This window comes from Gavia stellata, chromosome 10 (assembly GCF_030936135.1).
Source record: "Gavia stellata isolate bGavSte3 chromosome 10, bGavSte3.hap2, whole genome shotgun sequence".
Taxonomy (NCBI): Eukaryota; Metazoa; Chordata; class Aves; order Gaviiformes; family Gaviidae; genus Gavia; species Gavia stellata.
The window spans coordinates 31,866,000-31,883,834 of record NC_082603.1 but is presented as its reverse complement, the minus strand read 5'-3'; positions in this window follow the sequence as shown (position 1 = coordinate 31,883,834).

The following is a 17,835-nucleotide window of genomic DNA, read 5'->3' as shown; positions in this document are numbered from 1 at the left end:
CTGTAGTAGCTTGCAGTTTGACGTGGGTTTTTCTGCTACAGTTTGCTCTCATCTACGGTCAGTAGATGCAAATTTCATTAGGGTGTTTTGCATGTATGCAGCCTTGGATCCTCCTGTGCGTACGTTCTTGTACCCCTAGTACGAAGTGCTGGTGGTGAAACATGCTGTTACTGGTGCCTTTCCTGTGTATGTTGTTACTGGTTGTTGGTGAAGATAGACTGATGCTGTGTGTAAAAGTACATTCCTACACATCCCTCTCTTGCTTCTTGGCTCAGGCTGTGCTACTTCATTGGGAACAAAGCCCGAATGTAGCCCTAATTTTGCAATACGCTACCATCAGCTTGAAAATACCAAATCAATTAAACATGGCCTCACCCAAAATGCCTGTTGTGTCTGGTCTGTGCAGGTGTGTGTATGCCGAGCGGGAGCCTGGAAAGCATGAGTGCGGGAGGTTACTGCACTTCTTCCTCTCAGAAGCAAGAGAGGGTATCATTATGAGTGACTGGATTTCTAATCAGGATGTTTGCAACACTATTTGCTGACACATGGTAAATGCTGATTTTAGTTTCTCCTTACCTCGCTTCACAAAATGGAGCTGGAAATAATTCAGTATTTGCTACTGCACAGAAAGGTACTGGTACTTCCAAATGGGAGGCTCAGACTTCTCAAACATGAAATTCGGTGCTTCTGTCTCAGCAATTTCTTGTTGATAAACGTGTTTAAGTCACTCTGCGTTTGAATGGGTGAAGTAAGGTACAATTCGAGTTACTATTGTTTCCAGTTGCTAGGAAAAGCAGACTGAGCCAAAATCACCTGACTCTGTTCTCGAACAACAGGAGTTAGATGAAATGTATTCCTAAACAATCAGACTAAATTACATGTGTACTTTGCAGACTTAAAATGAATGACATTGATGAATCCTTAAAACTGGGACCGTTAAGTCAAGCACAGGCTTTGATACCATTAATGAAGAAATAATGTTTTGACGTTCATACCTTCATAAATTCTGACACTTTCAATTGTCCTCAAGTAAAAAACCACCGTTGTCGTCTGCAATAATGTGCTTTTCAAAAATTTTGCCTGAGCTACATAGAGCCGGGCGCTTTATGTTAGGAAAGGACAAGCATTTCTTGTTTGTGCTTTTATTTCCCTTTCTTTGGCAGTTGCAGGTCCTGCTGTTTAAGCCCTCAGCCGTGCTTCAAGGTCTTGTGCAGTGACTGTCGCGTGGGTCAATAAGGCTTGAGCTGAGCCTCCAGACCAAAGCGATGTGTTGTGCACTGACTTAGCATATTGATGTATGACTACTTCCTTTTCGATCCTCAAAAAGGGCTTTAATGCTGCTTTTTCTTTTGTTGGTATTGCCTTTTGTTCCCATTACACGGAGGACAATCCAGTCTGAGAAAGATAAATTTCACAATTTGTCTTGTCACGCTCTGAGATGGAGTTTTCCGTTCTGCTGGCCGGGCAGAGTAGCAGTAGTGCTCTTTCCGAGTGCGTGTGGGTGGCTGTGCGCAGAGACCCCTCGCTTTCTTAATGGGATCTGTGTACTTACCTCCCACACAGCAACCTGCAAACGTACCGCAGAAACTCGCCCCTCCTTGGCTCGCTCTCTTCCTACCTACCGATGGGGCTTAACAGTGCTGACTTTGGATGTAAAACCACTCAGTAACCCTTCTTGGTAAGTCATCGATTATTAACGTGAAATACCCATTCTGTGCACTCGCACTGCTTCAGGATCCGTTATGTTGCCTTTTGGTTGACCTGACAATGCTGCTCAGTGCCTCTCCTTCCAGTGCAAAGTCCTAGACTCAACTTTGCTCCTGGGACCAAGTACTCCAGCTCTGGCCGACCTTTCATAGGAAGGAGTGAACAGAACACAGCTGAGAAATTAATTTCTGGAGAGAGTCAAAAAAAGGTATATAAAAATATTTCGCTTACTGAGAAGGGGAAAAATAGCAGTGATCATGCTAAAGGCAATAGGAATCTGGTTCATGTTCCTCGCTGCCCTTTACTGCAGCATTTAAATGTGTGGTGGAAAAATCCTCTAGCTATACAGCTATGTTATTGTTGACCCATTTTCCCAACAGCTAATGGCTAAGACTGAATACATATTACTACCATTATAATTGTTAAATTTTGCCTTGCTGCATCGGGAATTCTGTGAATATTGTGAGTCTGGCCCAGAGCACTTCGCTAATCAAACACAAATTAAAACTAACCCAACTGACTGCTGTAAAAATATTGCTACACTTCCCTGGTAGATTTACAGTCTCAGGTACTAAGAGAGCTTTGTGACCCTCTCTTAAAATACATGGCTGTATCTCCATTTTACAGTGGATGAAAATGAGATGCAGCAAGGCCTTTGACTTGCAACCGCACAGCGGATGAAAATTGGCTGCTCCTAGTTTGAGACTGGGAGCTCTACCTTTGGTAGAGAGGTAGGCGTTAGTCAGATTTACTTTCAGTTTTCTATATGTAGAAAGTGATTTGTAGTTTTGGTATTGCATTTCCTCCTTCAATAAATAGCTGTTTTCTGAATGCTGTATATTTTAGTTTTGGTGCCAAAAAAGACCATTACAGGTTTTACTGCAACACATTCCAGCGAAGAAATACATTAAACCCATTTTTTTTCTTTACCTTTAAGAACATCAGCCACAATCATACAGTTCTGAGGAAGGAATAAAGGAAGATACCCCACATTTTACTGAAAATGCACATCGCATGCTGTCGATTGCCATTTTCCTTGCGCTGTACTCAGCGTGGCATCCTATAGCACAATGTAAACGAAATTATAATCTTATCAAGCAGGCTGCTCCTACAGTGATGGCAGCTACTCAGATGGCCAGAAGCAGGGTCAGAAAAACGGAGACCATTTTAAAGCAGCTGACAAATTTTTTTAGCAGTGTGGGTTGAAAGAAAATTCTAATAAAGATTTCATTACATGCCATTCAGAAGGGTCAACACAGTGAGTCTCCAGCAGACCTCAAGACCTGCAACTCAAATGGGGTCATTGTCCTGAACATAGCAATACCTTGTGTGTTAAGATGAGGTTGGGAAGACTGGATGAGAGCACTGTGAGTCTAATTCTTCTTGGGTGTTAAGTGTGGTGGGGGTATTGCACCATCCAGTTGATGGGATGGACTCACTCTCTGCTTATTCCAAAGCTGACTAGACTGCTTTGGGCTGACTAAAGCATCAAGAAGAATGTACTCTACTGTTTTACTAGGTTGGGTAGGTCCTTACCTCGCCTACACATTGAACTGGTTCTCAAAATACTGCTTTAGTATGCATTTGTAGCATTATGATTAGGGCTTCTGTTTTTGCTCACTCGCCTTACCAGGACCCTGCACAGTGCTTATTTAAAGTTTTGCTCATTTTAGAGGTGTCTTTGGAGTAATAAGCTATTGTCCTAGGACTTGAGATCTTGAGCATGTCCCAAAACTTGTAACGCCCCAATAAGAATTTGCTGCCCCATTCCATATCCATTGTGTTTTCAGTTGACCGGTACATCTTAAAAAAACCCCTGGGGATGTGGAGTGAAATACTGCTCTACAGATGGCAACATCAGTTTTGGCATGAGCTGAGGAGAACTACTCCATCACATACTTGCTTTTAAATAGGTTACGTAAAAGGTCACGGTCCCAGTGCATTTTGTTTCCTTAACAGAAAGGAAGTATATTTGAAGCTGGCTATATAACTGTCTCTCTAGCTTGTAAAATATTATAGCTCCTATATATTTTCAGTTATTCATGAAGTGTATTGCATATATAATTAAAACATTAATAAAAATAACAGCAGGAAGAGTTCATCAGCAATTCAAATATAAATATTTGTGAAAATCTGTCTTCTCCAAAATGTTCCTTTCCCCTCTGACTGATTTTTTTTTTTTTTTTTTTTTTTTTGGTAAAAATATCATAAGCAACATTGCTTATCCATTTTTACCACTCCAGTATCTCTGTAGGATAGTAAATTCATTTAGCTATTGAATTAATTTAACATAGATTGTGCAGGCTCGTTATTGTCGTGCACTTTCGGAGATATCACATGCATATTGAACACAGTAAAGGCTTCTGTCTGGCTTTGTCTGTCCATTCACACTTCAGGGTGGGGAGTTTACCCAGAGATTTGGAGGCGAACCTGACCCTCCCCACTGCAGCTTGGCACGCCACAAAGAGCGGGCATCTTTGTGATGTTAATGTCCTGCAAGCAAAGGAGTAGGGCTTGAAGTGCTTATTTTATTTCCTTTTTTTCTTTCTGAAAGGTGCCTTTGACTGCCCTTTGAAGTATGAAACTGAACCACAGCTGCCAGAATTAGGCAGCGCAGGAGAGTTGGATTGGGCTGGGGAAGGTAGCCAGCAGATCCCGCCTGCCATTTACCATGGTTTTGGTGGGACTTGTACTCGCCTTTCGCAGTCAACTTCGAAATTCTCACTATGTGGATTTGTCTTTGTAAGAGTCTTAAAAACCTTGCAGCATGTGTCTACTTTCTGAGCTCGTATCTTTTCAAAGAAGTGCTGTCAAATGAGTTAGACTTTTGTAATTCTGGGTGATTAAATTTCCTCAGGATAGAATCTAAATTGTACTTTGCCTCTTATTACTGTGTTCTGTTCTGTGTCTGTGGCACATGCTGCATTCCTAAGCAAAACGTTAGGACAGTGTGCAGCATTGGTATGTTGTTTTGAATAAGGACACAGGGTCCAGCCACCAAGTATGTCTGATGCATTGGGGTCCAATGCGTTGGTTGGAAATCGGTTCCATTTTCAACAGATGGATTAAAAAAGGAAAAAAAAAAGAAAAAGAGAAAAATGGCTGCTGATACAGGGAGCACCGTTCACTTCCTTAATTAAAAGGTCCCCTTTTCTTTCAGCTTTTCTAGTTCACTTTTCAGTTTTCTGTTGGTGCGTCAGTCCATGGCCCTGGAGAGAAAGGAATCACTTTCTAGAAAGAGTTTCTCTGTGGCCTTACTGCAGTTTCTCTGCATTTCTTGACTGATGTAGGGGTTCACTAAGTTGTACCTTTGGAATCCTCAGCCATGAGGAGGATCTTTGTTTTAAGGATAAAAAGAGAGGATTTAAAAAACCCAGCTCCTGCAGGATGCTGAGCTCTAGTGCTGGCAATCCCTCTTTTGGGTTATGTCTTCTCTTCTTTTCTTCTTCTGAAGAAAAACTTCTTCACTGACAGGGTTGTCAGACACTGGAACAGGCTGCCAGGGAGGTGGTGGAGTCACCATCCCTGGAGGTATTTAAAAGATGTGTGGATGAGGTGCTTGGGGACATGGTTTAGTGGTGGACTTAGCAGTGTTAGGTCTATGGTTGGACTTGATGATCTTAAAGGTCTTTTCCAACCTAAACGATTCCATGATTCTCATGTTTGTCTTTTTGAAGGAGCACTGGATATCGATGGACTCTTCACCCCCTTGCATTTCATTCCCAAACCACCCAAGTCATATTAAAGGACTTTGCAATGAATCCCCATGCTTTTAATGTTTAAAAAGCCACTATTTACTTCCAGCACAGGAGACTGAGCATCTCCCTGCAGGGTAGCCAGCCTGCCTCTATGGAACCAGCAAGGAGACGCTGATTTAGTACCTCCATAAGGAAAGCAGTTCTACTTTCTGTTATTCTGTATGTCGATTGACGTTAATCCCATAATTGAAGCATCCGGTTTTAGGATTAAGCTGATATTTATCAGCAAAAGCCTCCTAAAAAGGCGCAGCTTTGTGGTAAATGGTGATTTAGACCAACCCTGCCTGCTCCTCCAACACACATCAAACTTTTCCGTATTTCTTGCTTCTTCACATCTCGCTGTAAACTCACCGAACTAGGCTGCTTCACGTGTTGGTTGGCAGCTGCTCCGGTCAGCTCTGTGGCATGGAAACGTATTAGTTTGAGCAGGCACAGAGTCAAAGCGTGAAAGAAAATAGCCTCTGAAATTTATAATCAAATAAATGCCGCCAACCAGAAACTCAATTTGTAATAGCAACAAAATCCATTTTGGGAACAGAGACGACAGAAGCTTTTACTGTCAGAAAATGTGACTATTGTATAAAGTCGAAATTCCCTGAGCAGTAGCTTGGTCTGAAGATGATGGTCCAAGTGCCAGAAGAGCAGTGCCTTTACCATTGGGTTCGTATGTGAATGCAATTTGTTAATAAGACCAACTGGCACCAGAAACTTCACAGGTGCCAGCAGTCCAACGGGGAGGCAGCCACTTCTCTTAATTGCAGCAAAAGCAAAATAAGGTTGACATCATTTTATCAGAAGCTGCCTGGATTTATATCCTTGAAGTCTGCTTCATGTGGCGACAGGGAATGTCAAGCTCCTTATCTCTGACAGAGCATTTTCTTGCATTCCTTACAAATATCTTTAATTTGGTATGTTACGCTTCAGTACTCTTCAAATGTGTCGTCTTTATATTTTCATATAAGTGATTTTTGCCTCGTTTTCATTTAATTTTCATTGTTTTCTGGTTCTTCACAGTATTTCCTTTCTGGATTCAGAAGGGAGCTAACTAGGTATAGTGAATTATTTCACAAAATGGAAAAGAAATGTTAGCTGAGTGATGTATTGCTTTTTTTTGCTTCTGGATATAGGCCATTATCTTGTAGTACTGCAAGAATTTGAATGCTTTACAAAATCTTAAGTGAATGAAGCTGTATAAAATTCCTTTTTAAAAAAAAAAAAGTTACAAACATGCTTTGCCTAAGAGTTTAATATTTTTATGTTTCTGTTAGGGGTGGTTAATATCTTCTGGAGATTTGTTGCTCTGGAACCCCTGTAACAAACTGCAGGGTTTGTGCTGTGAAAGGTGTGCCATCCGTTAAAAGCTGCGTCAGGTTTTTTTCTGTTGTTGTTGGGTGTTTTTTTGTTGTCTCTATTGTTTTATCTCCTTTTGCAGGCAAAGCCTAGGTCTGCTGTAGTTTAAAGAAACTGGAAAGGAGGGGAAAGTAAATAAACCTTTGCTTTTTGATTTATTATGTTCATTTCACAGCTGTTTTGGTACAGTATGTTTTGCTGTTTCTTAGGTCGTCAGCTGGAAAAACAAATTTGGAAATCAGGCAAATATGATTATAAAACGACACACAACTGAGAAACCTAAAGTCTGAGGAGCAGGTGAACTGCCTGAAACGACTTTCTCTGAACTATTTTTGGCTAATTACTTAGTCTGACTCACTAAGAAAATCTCATGTCCTGTAATTGAATTTTAACTGAGGTTGTCTGTCTCTTTTTTTATTTTTTAACTTCTTTGTTCAAGGCCCATTGTATAAGCGTCCGAGGACGGGTTACACCTGGGCTCTCTCTGCATTACCCGCACGTTAAGGGTGGCTGATAATGAACTGCTGCCCCTAAGCTGGCTTTTGGGGGAGAGCGTGGTCATGTCACAGTCCTGATGTGTCTCTCTACATTGGGAATTAGCTTCATTCTGAGTATATTTTTGAGGCTTTTTGAATACTTAGTGTTCATCGGACAAAAATGGGAACAAAGACCCATGCCATAGTGACAAGTCTTGCAAGATGTTCTTGAAATGATCTGTAATTGAGCGCAGTAGGAATGCACGTCAGAAGAAAGTAATGGGAGGGAAATGCTATCGGAGATAGCCTTACCTATCAGAAAAGGCTGTGTTTGCCAGGCTGTTAGGCATTAGCTCAAGAAAGCAGATGCTGTTAAAAAGCCTCATTTTCCCCGTGCTCTGCTCAGCTTTTCTGAATGCGCCTCATAGCTTCCCAAACCTGAGCGAGGTGGAGTCTTGACCTCAGAGACAACTTTGTGGAGATAAAGGTAGCATTAAAGTCTCAATATGAAGCAAATATTGACTGATTTACAAGGGATCCTTGCCTCTCTGAATCATCCTTTCAAAACATTTTATATCAGCATGAGATTCCATGGTAGGAATAGCCAGTTTTAACCCCTTTTAGCTTTTCAAAGCTCCAATAAATCACTTTTGAATTCTGTGTCTCTCCTGAAATACAAGTGTCAGGCAAGTTAGACTCAAGTACTGCTAATGTTATGGGTTGTGGGGATTCTCATCGCTTATGCCCTGAAATAAGAAAGGAATAAATGAAAGATAACAGCCCCCAGTTATACCAGAGGCCATCAGCAGGTGAGGAACAGGTGATTCAAACAATTCCTATCTTGGATTTATGTTTTTAAATGAACAATATTTCATGGGGTTTTGTGAGGAGGGAGGAGGAGAAAGAGAGGCAAAGCTGAACAGAAATCCCAATAGGTGCTTCTACTTCCAGCTCTGAATAAGCAAGAAAATATGAAATGTGAAGTAGAATATCCATGCTCTCCTAGACAAAAGCTTTTCTTGGAAGAAAAAAAATATATTTCTTTTGGTTTTGTTTATGTCATTGTCTTGCTTTTTCTCCATGTCAGAAACAAATATGGCTTAGAGGTGCACCAATATGCAGTTTCAAGGCCTTCAGGGATGAATAAAAGTTGTGCAGGTGTGGAGCAAACGCAAGCTGATGGGAGATGGGTCACCGAAAGGGGTGTGCATTAGCTCAGCTGTCCTCGGGGCGTTCAATCTGCTGTTAGGTGTGAAAGGTCTCCCAGCTTTGACCCCGTCATTAAGAAGGATGCTTGGTGTTGTATCGGAGTATTTTGAAGATGAGTGTGCTCCATGCCCCGGTGGTGTGTGTCTGTAGTCCCTGCGTAGACAGGATGAAGTTTCATAGACTCCTATTGCCTGTTACTCTGGAGCAGCATTATAGGTCTTAAGTCTCAAATTCCTTGGCAGGGACCACAGAAAGCATCAATGCCCGCATCCTGCCCTGCGCGATATGCCTTCTTACGCATAGTTCTGGTATCCATTGAATACAGCCAACCCGGAGGGGTAATTGGGCTTTATTAATTGGGCAGAGGACTGTTGACCTGAAGCTAGAACCCTGATTTAGATGGATCAGATACACACAGAGTCTGTTTCTGCATAGAGGAATGCGGCACTAGTAAGCAGTTAGGAAGGTGCTATGAAAAACCAGGCAAGGACCAAAGGCCTTGGTAGGAGTGTACTGAACAGCAGTGCTGCCAGAGCAGGGAAATCCCAGGTAACGCTGTGATTAGGGAATTAGGAAAGCTGGGGCAGCTTCACTGGGCAAGTGCCAGAAGTGTTTCCTTTCTGAGATGGGAGCTGACTAGAGATCAGCTTGTCATGTTACCAGGCTGTATTTTTTCCTTTGCAATAGTTATTATATCACAGCCAGTATTGTATTTCATTAAGACTTACTGTGTAATAAAATTCTTGAAGTTGTGAAATTTAAGCCACCTAGTCATTCTGATACATAGTTGATAGACTTATCGTTTGGGATATGTTTCATACTTGAGAAATGAAATGCCGGTATTTCAAAAAGCTAAATAAAAGCATTGAAATTTATTAAACTCCGATATATAATTGTTGTTACTTAATGGTGTGGATTTTTTTTTTTGTTTTAAATTAGCTGTCCTCAAAACACAAATGTGCATAAAGAGGTATTGCATATTTTTGGAGTCTGAAAGATTCCCTGCTGCCAACCTGTTGTCTCTGCACTGAGCTACTGGATGTCTGAGGGGATGTGGAGTACAAGCTGCTTATTCTATTTCATGGCATCTCTCAAAGATATAAAACCTGTTTTCATTCCAGAATTCAATAAAAACAAAATCATTTTAGCTAAAATCAAATTGTTACCATGTCTGTTGCTGAATCATGTGAAATGGGTGTGACTGGCGGAGGCACTGCTGGATTTCCAGTGCATTTCTTCATCCTGCGTCATGCTGACTGATGCTCAGCCATCTCCCAGACCTAAGCCCTAGCCACTAGCCTACAGTTTGGGATAGAAAACATCTGCTTCATTCTCTTGCACAGAAACAAATCTACAAAAACGTTAAAACATTTTGGCTTCATGCAACAGGAGCTTGGACAGAAATCCATTTAATCAAACATGCTCTTATCAGCTGCCGGAGGCGATTTATAGGGTTCTCTCTGATCAGCTGTTGCCAGAGTCATTGGGGATCATCGAATGCAGGATGCAGACACCCAACCTGGCTGCACAGAGAATAAGCCCAGGTCTGGGATGACACTTCTGTCCAAAGCAGATCCCCTTTGCCAAAATCGCTGTCATCTAGTAAAATGAAAGTTTTCTTTAAAAAAAAAAAATTAAAAAAAATTATATGTAGACAGGAACTATGTTCATTTAAACATGTAGCACTTTTATCTGTTTCCTAAACAACTTTAAAAAAAAAACCCTTTTTCCCTTTTTTCTCATTCTATTTTCTCTATTTTTTTCTTTTCTTTATATTTTTCAGTTCCTGCCTCTGAAAAAGCGTGGTAGGAAAAGGAGAGATGGTAGAGAGACTGTAGGAAAAGAGCTCAGTAAAAATTGAAAGTAGGGAAAAAAAATGTAATCAGCTGTTTGTTTTTTCCAATTTGGTTGGGAAAGTAAATTAGATTAAGATAGCATATTTTGTCCAAAGTATTTTCATTTAAATATTTTTATTTGCTTTACTGTTGTGCATAACTATTGCTCAGCGCTGGTAAATATTACCTAATCAGTCCCTAAGGGACCAAGGACTGTTGAACTGAACCTGAATTTGTTTTATGGGGGAGCAGAGCTTGAGAGCTAAGTCTTTGGGCCAGTCCTACATTTCTGCTCTTACAGATTTCAGGAGCATGCTAATAGGATTAGGTACTACAAAGCTGTCTTGCATTCAAAATTAGTATCAGAGGGGAGTGTGTTGTGGAACAGAATTTCTTGCAAAAAGCGCTGATAGCAGAAGCACGGACTCGCTGTGAGACTCAACTATCACGTTACCACTTGCTCCTGTGAGCTTCCTATTCCATCACTTTGGATTACTGCTATTCCAAAACCTCCTCCATCTCACATAGCCGCTGGGCTTCACCCAGAAGATCCCCTTGAGATGGACACTCTTGACCACACACAGATACCCTTATGTCAGGGTGTTCTTACATGTGGCTGTCGTGGGTTATTATGACTGGGGGAGGAGAACTGGCGTGGTTGTGTAAATAGCACATGCTTAGTTTCTGAAAATAGCCTTAGCTGACATTTTTGAAAAAATTAAGTAAGTAGCCAAAGTTTTGGTAAGCTTTGTCTCTTGAGTGGGGGGAGGTCAGGCCAGTGTCTTTCTTAAAATGAGCAATGTTTTCACTCTGCTGCTCTCCCCCTCCTATTTGTTCTTTTTATTAATGTTGCAAAATTCTACAGCACTGGAACCAGAAATGTAAAATTACCAATTCACCATATGTTGGGTTAAAAATAGAACAACAATCAAATTCCTGCTAAGGGATACAAAGCTGAACTTCACATTATTCTGGTCATTCCCATTTACAAAGTCCAGCCCAGCATCCCATCTCCAGCAGTGGCTGTAGGCTAGGGGAGTCTGAGCAGGGCAGGCACATGTGATGCTTCTCCTCTAACGCTTTCCAGGCTCCAGCTGTTTTCAGCTCAGGGACTTTGTGCCAGGAGTGATTCCTCTGTAGATAGTAAGCGTGAGTAGATTTTTCTTCTGTGAACTTAATCTTCTCTACCCTTAAGCCAGTGTAGGCTTGTGACATCCACAGCTTCTCTTGTTAGGTACAAAAATCACTTTTGTTTGTTTGTTTTGGATGTGGTTCCAGTTTGGTTTAAGGGGTTCTTGTATCAGTATTGGAAAAGTCCATGAACAAGCAGTCGCCATCCATGCTGTCCATGCTATGTGTTTCCTTTTCCCCTAATGATTCTTAACGTTTGACCTGCTGTCTTTTTTCCTTTGACTGGTGGCAGCACTGGGCTGACATTTCCATGGGGCTCTCCATTGTAAACCCAGGATTTCACTCCTGTGTAGTCATGGTTGGCTCAGAGTCCATCATTTCATATGTGAAGTTAGGTTTGTTTTTCCCACATGCATATTTGACATTTATCTCTATTGAATTTCATCTGCCATCTCATATGTCGTATAATTTCATAAGGTCCTTCTGCGGTTCCTCACAGTCAGCCTTTGTCCTCATCACCCTGAATAAATTGATATCAGCAAGCTTCCTCCCCCTGCTTTCCAAGAGTATGTTGGAGAGTGTAGATCCCTAATTTGACCAGTACAGGTGACAGGCTTTCAGTCCTGCAGGTCTCTGTGTCTCCCTTGGTTAATTGGTACTCGGTATTACCTTCATAAAGTCAGTGTGCTGTGAGATGAATATGTATGTGTCCTGTTTGCTCCAGTGTTCTTATTTACAAGAAACTGGAACAAGCTATGGAAAAACGGCGGCTAACAATTTTTGGCTCACAGGGTGTTTGTGAGTATTCTGTTTGCGAGTGTTTGATGTTGCAGAAATCCAGGTTAATCAGGACAGCTGTATGACTCTCCTTAGCTGATGAGAATCCTCTGAAGTACAAAATCTCTTCTTGCAAGTGCTTTTGACAACCTGCTCTAATGAGCTTAATATTTCTGTCGATAGAGTAGCACGCGTGAGAACTGAGAGAACGAGTCGTAGGTGTGTGTTTGGAAGTAGTAAAATGACTTGACTGAGTTGAAGGAACCTCCTCAAGAAGCTTGCTGGTAAATAGGCAACCAGCGATCGAGGACGTGCGGCTGCTATTTACATCAGGTAGCCCTACATCACGGGCGTACTTGATGCAGGAAGGGCCGGTGGCCTCTCCTCCCCGTGCGTTCAGGGACTGTCACCCTTTTTCCAGGTAGCATCGTACCATGGGAATCGCAACCGTCACTTCCCTGAGCTGATCAGCAGTGTCTCTGCACCGTGCCGGGGAGTGTGGGCACAACCCATGTCGGTGTTGGACATGATCTGCTATCTGCGCTGCCGTGAAGAGCAGAGATCGGATTTTGGAGATCTGTGGTATTTGGGACTTTTCTAGCTTAGAGATCTCTTCCCTGCCCCAATCCCACCTCTGTTCCACTAGAGACAGAAAATTCTCTGTGACGGGTTCCTGGTTTAGTCCAAACCTGAAATTGTTTAGGTTGATGTTTGTCTTGTGTGTGTGCAAATCCGAGTCCCTGAGTTGACGAGTAGGAGAGGAAAGGGAGAGAAGAGGCTGAGAACAGGGATCACATAAGAATTTTCCTGAACTGTTCACAATTTGATTTCTGTGGATAACATGAAAGGCACCAATAAAATCTAGACAAGAAGTGGAATATTCAGAGGTACCTCCTCTGATGTTTACTGTGTAGATAGCTTGGAAGAAATCTGCCATTGGTGTATTGTGCCGCTTTTCAAAATGGGCACAGTTGAAGTTGTAGCAGAAAAGCAAAGACCAAAGAGGATTTGATCAGGTACATGAATCTACAGACAGGAGTGGGAACGTGGTCCTGTGAAGCTCCTTTGCATTTCTCTCTTCTGCAACAGTAGCTTTTATTTCAGCTAACATAAAGCGTTCGTGGTTTTTGGCAGTATTTCAGGCAAATCTTCAGATAGGGATGAACTGTTCTTGAACCAAATCTCCAAAGGATTTGGCACAAGTGTGCTTTCCCGCAATATGAAATGTAGATTTTTGTTCAGTATTTTTATTTGAATAGACATTAATGAATGCCTAAAGAAAATCACAATCTCTACTTTTTCTCTTGTTATTTGATTTCCCTTTGTCTGCTTAATGCTTATGCAGATTGTACATATTGTACTGGCAAATCTTACCTGGTGTCTGTCTCACCGTTGGGGTCGGGGGGTGGTGAGGGGGAAGACTCGACTCTGATGTAACTGTGACAAAACATTTACTGATCAAGTGTATCACTTTCAGTACTTAATGTCTGTCGACGATGCCAAACTGGAGGAAAAGCCATCTCTTTTTTTTATTTTTACTTATATCCTTTTTTGTGAGTCTGCTACCAGTACTGCAGTGTGTGAAGTTGCTCTATAGGTATCATTAAGAAGAAACAAGTATCATAAAATAGTTTTTCTATTTGGTATCGGCTTTCACACTTAATGCAAGAGACCGACCAGTTGCTGCGCGTGCTCATCAGGAACTGATGACGATTGCTTACAGGCAGGTTTCAAGTGCGTGGCCAGCTAAGACTTCTGAATGTTGATGTGTCATACTCTTCCTTGAGTACCGAAAGATGTGAAAACTGCATTCAGGGACATCGTCGGAGGGAAGAAGACTAATGAGAAAAGCATCAGTAATTGCCATCTTTCTGTGGGAAGTCCACTGCTTTCTATTTATTGTATAATAACTAAAATGAGGCAAGAAAGAGACTAACCACAATCATTTGTGGGCTAAATCCAGTGTCTTGTGTAAACAGGTCCAGTGCTTGACCGGAGATCAATGTTAAATTTAACCTGAAATCTAGAATCATGTCAGCAAAGTAACTGACATCACAGGATAGCTAAATGCCTGTGACCTTTTTCAGCTTTGCTGAGTTAGTAGGTTTAGTGCTCTAGTATATTCTTTAAAGGTGGTTTTTATACATCACTTGCCAAATAATAAGTCCTTGTAACAGATTAGCCCTTCAGAAAGTATGTCCCAAGTTTCCTCTAGACTTCCCACATCACACTGAGTAATGATTCTCTATTAATGAAAAATTGAGTTTGTTTCATTTGGTGTCACGGTTGAAGCACAGGTATATTTTTTCTTCCCTAGGACTGGTTACATTTTAATGCATATATTCAAAATTCAAATTGAAACGACCTGTATCAGCTATGATATAGTCAGTGGAAAGCATCAAGACATGATGCATTGAACATATTTTACAGTCCTAGGATAACAGCATCCTCGAGTTGATTTTATGCAATACCTGTATAAAATATTTGATTTTGGTGAGAGGGTCTGTAGATGCAGATGTACTTCTCTGTGAATATATTTTGGCAGTGGTAACATATACATTGCTTTGATTTTGGATACAGAAATCATGTTGATGGGTTTTTTTTTAAGCTGTGGTTAGGAAAACACAGCTTGAAAGGATCAGGGTAACTGTCAATAATTACTTTTTAGAGTTTAATGAAAAAGAAAAAAATATATTATTATAAACCAGGCGTGGCATGGTGGGTTACAAGGCATTTCACTGAGTCTGGCAGATGTGACAGGTTCTCAAGTTGTTTATCAATGGGCAAGTAAATCTTCTATTAATCTCCTTGTGCAGTTAGAGTAGACTATCAGATATGTAAAAATGCTTTTTTTACAGTTAACTATATCCGAGTTATGTGTCTCAGATGGTGGTGCAAGTATCCTCATAGGCTGGTATTTAGGCCTGAAGTGAGAAACAGAATAACATGCAAAAAGTGGGTAATTAGAAGCTTCCAAATTCCTAATCAGATTCATAACTCCTGCTTCAAATGAATGGAAATGCTTTTTATGCAAAAGTAAAAAATAAATATTTATCGTATCAAAACCATTCCAATATTTCCCTGAGCACATCAGGATTAGAAGACAGAGCTTTGTAGCTAAAATGAGTCCCTCAATAGCTTCCTGAACAGAGAGGAGATATGAAACGGTCTCAGAGTGAAAGTTAGAAAGAAAATTTCATACATCACACCTTATTAACACGCAGACTTTGAAAGTGATGTTTGAGGATAACTTAGAGATTTGTAAACTCTAGGGCACTCTGTGAACCCTTGGGAACCTTGTAATGAGATTATTTTATAGCAAACCACATTTTGTGGCACTAACAGAGATTTGATGGAGAATTTAAAAAACTTTCCAAAACCAAGAAAAATGTCAACTCGAGAGTAATTCAGCTTGTTAAGCTCTGAAGACAAGGTCTCAACAGATACTGGTCCTCTGACCCGTTCACGAGCAATCGACAGCCCAGTAAACAGCAATTGGCTTGGGACTTTCTCCCCCGTGTCCCCGGCTCATCCTTTATCTGGTCTCTGCACGGCAGAACCTCTTGCCATTGGAAATCCAATTACAGTTAAACAAAGATTCACCTCAGTGCCTCATGGAAAGCTTTGAAAAATGTTTTGCTTAAAGACAGTTCTGCCCACATCTGTCTAGATAGAGAGCCAAGATTTTCTGAAGGTTTTAATGCTGTGTCGCACTCTCTCCTGAAACGGGATATTAGCTAATCTTGACATTAGTGTTAATCTAGACCAGTCCCCTTTATAGCTACAAGGCCATGTGGGTCACACCCTTACTGCCTGTTTCCTCATGAAATTGGCTTAGAAAGTTGACTTCATTAAAATGAAATGTTTTTTTTTCCCTTTAGTTTTTCGGTCTGGCTTTCTCATTGTGTCATTTGAGCCCCTGAGGATTTATGTGTTCAGGATTTTCTCTTCTTTCCATGCACCCCTCTTTCAAAACCCAGCAGGTAGAAAATCACTTTGACTAAAGCTGAGATTCTCACATGAAAAGCTGAGATTCTCCCGCTTTTCAAAGTATGTGATTATATAAAGTATCAAATACTGTGAGAGCTGGATTAAAAAAACCACGAGGGCCGATACGGAGACCGATGATAATGAGCAGTGGGAAAAGACAGTGCGTACAAATATAGTAATGGATGGCAAATGTCAAGAGTTCAACATTCAATTTTATTTCTCTGTTTTTATGAGCTGGATTTTTATTATATATGTCATGGGGAGCCTGTGTGTGGTTAAGGGAATAGCTGAAGAGGTGTATAGAGGAAAGAGATTAAGGGTCAGGATAGAGAAATTTGGTGTGAAGAGGTTTGGGATGAAGCCAGGGGATTGAGCACCAATAACACGTAAGGGAGGAGATTGTCAGGCTCCTTGGGATGGCACTGCATTTCCCAAAATTCGTTTTTGCCAGCTCCCTCAGTACTTGCAGAAAGTTAGGAGGGTTGCTTCAACACCAGGAATGTTGCTTCAGTGTACGGTAGAGGTGGATCCAAAAGTATCTTCCTCGGATGGAGGCAGTTTCTCAGCACGTTCCTTCAAAACCAGAAGGAAACCGTAGCTTTGTGTCCACACAGCTCCTCCTTCCCTCCTTGGGGAGCTGGCTGTGAATTTTAGGGGTGAGATCTGATTGTGAAGACTGGGGCTCAAGCACAGTAAAGATTTTCACCATATTGCAGCAAAGATAAATGTTTTTCCAACTGAGAAGAGTGTCAGAAAAGCAAAGATGTTTTCCAGCATCCCTCTAAGCTGTAGACTCCACCAGTGAAAAGAATGATGTTTATTCCAAAATTTTAAGTGGGCCATTTTCTGACGTTGGGTCCAGCAGCTGCCTTTGCAGCTCGTGCATTTCAGGCGCGTGGGAACTGTTTCCAGCTGGATGTGGAGACTGTCATGTGCTTCAGTCGTCCTGTGGGTAACTGTATTCAGGTACACCATTTTCTCTGCTGTGTAATTCAGTTTTGCCCTTTTTGTGTTCAAGGAACGTGTGGACGAGGCATTGTGGGACATGGTTTAATGGGCATGGTGGTGTTGGCTGATGGTTGGACTTGATGGTCTTACAGGTCTTTTCCAACCTTAGTGATTCTGTGTTGTTGAAGTCCATTCTGCCTTTTTTTTCCCCTCTCATCTTTGTTTTCGTTAATGACTGCCAACATGCCCGTGTATTACTGTAAAGTATGTCCTTGATCAACTTGCCTGAAGAGGATGGAGGGGATACAGTCAGGAAAGGCAGAGCTCCTGCCGTACAGATTGACCTGTAAACTCTGGGTTGATGCTTAGGATTAAAACCAGCTTCTGACAAGATTGTGCTTCTGCAGCTCCTCTTGGCCAGCTCTCCTCAGCCACCTGCCCTCTGTTCGGCAACTTCTGAAGTGCTGCTGCCTTGTGCTGAATTTAGGATTAAAAATATGTCATTTCTGGCCCTCCCTGCTCCTCTGTCCTGACTTATATGGAATGGCAATGACCTGCACTGCTCTGAAAGTAGGCTTTAACGAGGAGGATGGAAGTGATATGCTGTGCCAAAGTGAATGCGTGTATTTAGCAGAGAGTATTTAGTCTGATATT